Raw genomic sequence first — 6,000 nt, 5'->3', positions numbered from 1 at the left:
GTACATAAAGTTGGACTCTCACTTAGAAATCTATTCCAATTCCATTCCATTTTGGTATAAATCAATAGAGCAAATCATTTAACGATATCCGTATCGTGTCAAACGCATAGGGACATGGCCTAATCAAATCCTGGATACTCAAAATTCTACAACAGAAAAAGGACGTTTACAATTTCTAAGAATTCTAAGAATTAATTTAAATCATCAACAACGAGCAAATTTGAACGGTTTGAACGGTCGTATTTGTTTTGCGTTCCACTGTAGCTTAGTTGCAAAGTTAAGATTAATTTTAAACTAAAGTTAGTAACTGATTGACTTGAATATCTTAAAAAAAGAACATATGATAATGACTAAAGTTAATTACAATTTGGTAAAAGCTATTTTTAATATTAGAAAAACGAACCCGGCCGTATTTTTTGGTAATAGCTAATAGAATATAATTATAGCTAATGCTTGTCAACCTTTAGAAAATTTGAGCTCATTAGCATATCCGTTTTTCGATTCAACCAACCACAAGCTAGAGATACGAAGTTTCTTGCTAATATCTTATTTCAAAAGACTTTTCTTTCGATTTTTCTTTGTTCGATTCAGAGTGCGCTTGATTTAATTTTCAAACGTATAATCTTTAATTTCCTGTTCGTGTGTTCCAAATTTACTAATTAAGTCAAAGACAAATTAATCAACGAACCACCGATTCAACAGCAACTGCCCTCGAAACGGATTCTAACGTCGAATAAAATGAAGCCTCCCCAAAACAGAGGCACACTTTTGCCTCCAAATCACGCCACATTGATCAAAGACCGTTTCATTCTCGAAGCACGAACCAAACCGGTGGACTCAAGCCTTCGATCGGGACCTGTTGCTGGCTTCCGATCGATTTTTAATTTGATTTCATTTTCAATTACAGCGATCGAACCTGCCGCCGCCGTCGTCGTCGTCGTCGTCGTTGCAGGCGTTATTGCGTCACTCCGAAAAAGCTCACTAGATCTGCACCGAAGCCCGGGCCGGCCACCAACACCAAATGGTGGCAAAACGTGGACAAAACCGTATCGCCTTTTGTGGCGCTACAATATTTCATGCATTAATCAGCTCGAACTCGATTCGATCTGAAACTCGTGCCCGACCGATAGCCGGTGTTGGTGCCAAGATCGTCGAGCTCAAGATGCAATCTGTCGCCAAGGGGCTACGGCACGGTACGATAACTCCGGCCGACCGACTTTAATCCGATGATATTTTCAAATCCAATCACCAAATGCGGGGGCCAGATACGATGCGACCGAGATGTGGTAGACAGCTCGGCAGACGGACGGTCGGTAGACGGTCGAATCCCGGACACAGGACCCGGAATCCGACGGCCAACAGCCGATGGCCGTAGTCAATCGGCCAGTAAGCCGTCAATCAGGTTGGCGAAGACTGAATTTGTTAGCATGCTTTTAATGACCGTTGCGATCAAACGTCGATCAGATTTGTTCGGATGCATCGGTGGCTGAAAGGATCCAAAAGAGGCTGGAGGTTGTCGTTGGACGAAACGACTATTCAGGAGTCGTTTGTAGATGGCAAATTAATTGGCCCGAAGGCCGAACCAACACCCACATCGGGAAGAAAGGCAGAGGCACGTACGTCAGCCTGGCAGCAAACTGAAAACTGTTCGGCTGATCGAAACGGGAATAGGTACCGGGATTCTTGGAAAAGTTACTCTGCGCAACCGTCTCAACATTGGACGTTTCTCGAAGCGCAAACAATAATGGAAAACTTATAACATTCAACCGCAAACCATCAACTTACATGTAGAAACACGCAATCGAAACAATTAGTGCTGTGCTAAATTGAATTTTGCGTCCACTATATTTTAGCCATTAACAGTAAACGGTAAAGAAATCAGTTTACTTTCTATAATTTATCACTTCCTGTTTTGAAGCTTAATGCTTCGCGTTCCTACAGGGTTATATATTTTCTAGTTTCAAAAAAGTGCTTAAAAAAATACATGCATAATTAAACTTGTAATAATTTTTATATCATAAATGTTCATAAATTTTTATCATAAATGGAAACAGTCGATTCTGACAAGATAATGTTTGAATTACTTTTTTGCACATTTCGGGTGTTACCTCGGCCATAACTTGGCGAATGTTTTTTTTTTTTTCAAATGTTCCAAAGTTGCCGTCTTCTTTAATTTTAATTTGTTTAATTTAATAATTTCAACACTTTGTTCTGTTGCCAAACGATTATTTTTTAAAATAGCGGAAATTTAAATTTTGACACTTGAGTGCTACAGATATATTCGAAAGCTGTAAAATTCCTGCTCTGTTATTTCAAAACTACAAAATAGATAACACTACGGTATTGGGCAGGGATTGAAACTTTTCGGTGGTGACCATGACCATGTTTCATGATTTAGTTGTAGGACAATAATGTCCTAATTTAACATATTTAATACTTTTACCACTAGAGCACCATATCGGAATACACATCGAAATACAAATCAATTATACACAAATTAGACCAATAGTGTTCAAATTTTACTCAAATTCAAATCTTCACATTTTTAGTTTACGTCCACGAAGTTTAGCTCTATCCCTATCGAGTTTGATGATAATCTTTTTGTTAATTTTATTTCGTCCTGCAATTAACTGAATTTCTCCGTTGAGCTGTCATCTCCATGCACAGCATAGTGTTCCATCTCTACCGTCCCTTTCCTTCTCCCTGTAGCTAAAGAACGTCATTAGTAGAAATAAAACCAAGTCCGTCTCATCGCGATGTGATCTAATTCCTCAACGGCAATTGACAGCGTCCGACCGGTGCCGCTGCCAGTAAGCGGCTTCACGTTGGATGTGTCAAAATTGGCATCGAACTGAGCCTTTGCAGCAGGAAATAGCAGAGCATTCTCCACCCTACTCTCGAGCCCCTACCGACGAACGACACGTTATGCCACCCATTTGGGCCGGACCGGAGTGGTTTGGGCTCGAATGCGGCGAACAAAGCACCGACAAAATAGCCACTGACACCTGGGCGGCGGTGAAAGGGCCACCGCTGCTGGTGCCCCCAACGGTAATGATACCGTTCCATACGCGGCCAGCATGGATGCTGTGGGCACACGATACGTTCTCTCCGCAGCATAACACCGGCACTGGAGTTTCGAGAAAAAAAAAGAATAAGAAGGCAAACCTGACCAGAAGAAGCAAGTTAAAGAACCTAATCAAAGGCGAACGTGTGGATAGGCTTCAAAAGTTATGTTCAAAATTGTATCCATCATTATTATCACTAGGTGTGTATATCTTGCTCTCTCTCTCGCGCTCTCTTTCATCCCACCCACCTACTCGAATTAGATATCGCGGAGGTGATGCTGAAAATTCACACCAGATTTGATTATGATCATGATGCCGATCGATACACAGGTCCCGGCGGACGCGGACCATTGTTCAGCGACACTCGCATAACGCTATTGACGGCGTTCCGTCACCAAAAGTGGCAGTTTTAGAAAGGATCGAGCCGAGGGCCGAGCGACGGAGAACGCGGGGGCCTTTAAAAATAGAAACCCGGCCCACCCAAGCCAACACTTCGTCGAGAGGCAGCCGACACCCGGCTAATGAGCATGTTGCACATCTCGGGTGCGGGTGCGAAACGGTGCCACCGATCGATGATTATGATTGTTACGGCGCCTCGGATCATGTGCATGTAATCGGGAGCATTTATCGGAACTCGTAACGGCCGTAGAAAGAGGGCCAGCAAGTCGTGGGGTTGTCAAAAAAAGTAAATTAAACCAGAGCACACGGAAGAGCCCGGGAACAGTATGCGCTTTCGGGTGAGTCAGATATTTTTGTTTAATTTTCTGATCTGTTTTATTACGTCGCCAGTTACGACATGTACTCGAGCAGTATCTGCTATCGCTTTGTGCGTCATGTGGAGCAACTGGCTCTGGCTGGAATCGGCGTAATCTTGAATTGATTCATTAATGGATAGAGCATTCAAAGTAATAAATTATAATTTAACAAGGGTAAAAATCAAGGAAGAGAATGAATGCCACACGCACGATGTGATGGTGTAACACATTTAAAACATATTGCTTCAAATTACTGTCCGACTATTAACTTCATCCGATCGCTTACCTTTTTAGTTGAGTGGAAGCTCACTGCTGTGTCCCGTTCCGTCGGCCATCGTACTGCCCAATGTCGCCTCATTACCAACCTGTTAACTGGACGTGTCGATGATCCTGCACTGATGGACCACAGTCGCATTGCTGTCTCTTCCAAACCGCGTCGTATCGAAACCATTTATGGACACTATAAAACTAAAGCCGTTTTCCGAGGTAATCTGAGTCCGACTATAAACTATCACTAAAGGAATATCGCACTGCCGAAGTATGTGATTGTTTGACGGACGAGTATAGATGCCAGCTTGTGTTACCTGTTAGGAATTTTCAAACAATAAATGAAAAGAACAAAGATAAATAATTAAAAGTCGTGTGTGTTAAATTTATAAAAAATCAAATTAATGCTTTAATGTTGCGTTTCATTCTTAACAATGTTTCCTCATGACTATAATCCTTTAACACGTCTACATTATTTTAGGTTATTTATTAACAAATTAGTACAAAATTGACAAAACAATTGTTTTCTACTGAAGACTTCAAACCAGATTTAAGATACCAGAGCGATTGGGTATTGTCGTGAGGGCAATGAATGAAATGATACGCTTCACATTCGGAAGTTGTTCCACACGAACCAGCACGGGATGCCACTGGAAGCAAAAAAAAGGCTCCGAAATTTTCACATACCGACATACTTTTCCTGTCACTTCCATTTGCTTCGATCATCCTTCTAGGCAATCCGTCCCGGCCAGCCCACACACACACACACACACACACACACACACACACACACAATATAATGGTGGAAGCATCGCGCCCCACGCCGAACTATGCGGTAATTCGGCGAAGAAAGAAGCCGAAACAATTATCGACCCCGACCGATACGGCCCGGCGGCCGGCCAGAGCACCCGACTGCACCGGCGTGATTGGGAAAATTGCCAATGGTGTAATTTTAATTAAAGCGAATGGAAAGTATTCCACAGCGATTCGGGTTACGGCGCGCAGTTCGCAGAACCTGGCCACTACGGTAAAGCTAGTGCGGCGTAATATCGCGCGCGATATGAACGGATGCAAATGACCTGGAAAAATATGTTCGAGAGCCACCTCTTCCATATGGTTTCTGTACACGCATTCCGATGCTTGGGCCCCGATTGATGCCGCCTCATGACATAATGTTAAGGTTCGTCGCTTCACCACCGGTTGATGTCTTTCTCCGGAGCAAATCGCGAACAATTTACGTGCCGGGTGCGGGCAGCGATTACTCTTTGTTCCACTTTATCTTCCCCGTTGCGAATATTGCGTGGAACCCGACCAGACCTGCCGATTGTGTCAATACTTTGGGGTTTTTGTCCACTGTTTCTTCTCTCTTCCACTGTCTATGCCAGTGCCATGCTGTTTTATTTGTCCTGTTCTTGGTTTCAAACACAAAGTACAGATTACAATATTCAATGAGACACAAACGGAAGATATTATGTCGTTTTCCGTTTATCAGACTGATTTTAAGGTGAGGCCATACCGTGAGTCTCTAGCTTATGACATCCACAACACACAGAGCGTAAACAAGTGGCACGATATATCACTAAACCAACCAATCTAGAACCCGATCCCAACAAAAATGAGCAACTGCACGCTTGTAGTAAAATATCATTTGAAACAAGACCGTAGGATCAGGCTAGAAACGTTAAGTAGTTAACCATTGCATAATGGCTTTGTTTGGAAACGCAGCCCCTGTTTAGGGCCCCAAAACCCATACAGCGTGTAATTACTACCCTACCTTACTCGTCTAGGGTGTTTATTCAGACATCTTTATGCTCACGTCGATACGGACTAGCCGAACGGTGGTGTACCCCAACAGCTAGCGAGTGGTCCGACCATGTACTTCCTTCTAAATGACTACACGCGATAAAAAGTAG

The sequence above is a fragment of the Anopheles cruzii genome, chromosome 3 (genome assembly GCF_943734635.1).
Source record: "Anopheles cruzii chromosome 3, idAnoCruzAS_RS32_06, whole genome shotgun sequence".
Taxonomy (NCBI): Eukaryota; Metazoa; Arthropoda; class Insecta; order Diptera; family Culicidae; genus Anopheles; species Anopheles cruzii.
Note: the sequence above shows the minus strand (reverse complement) of the source record.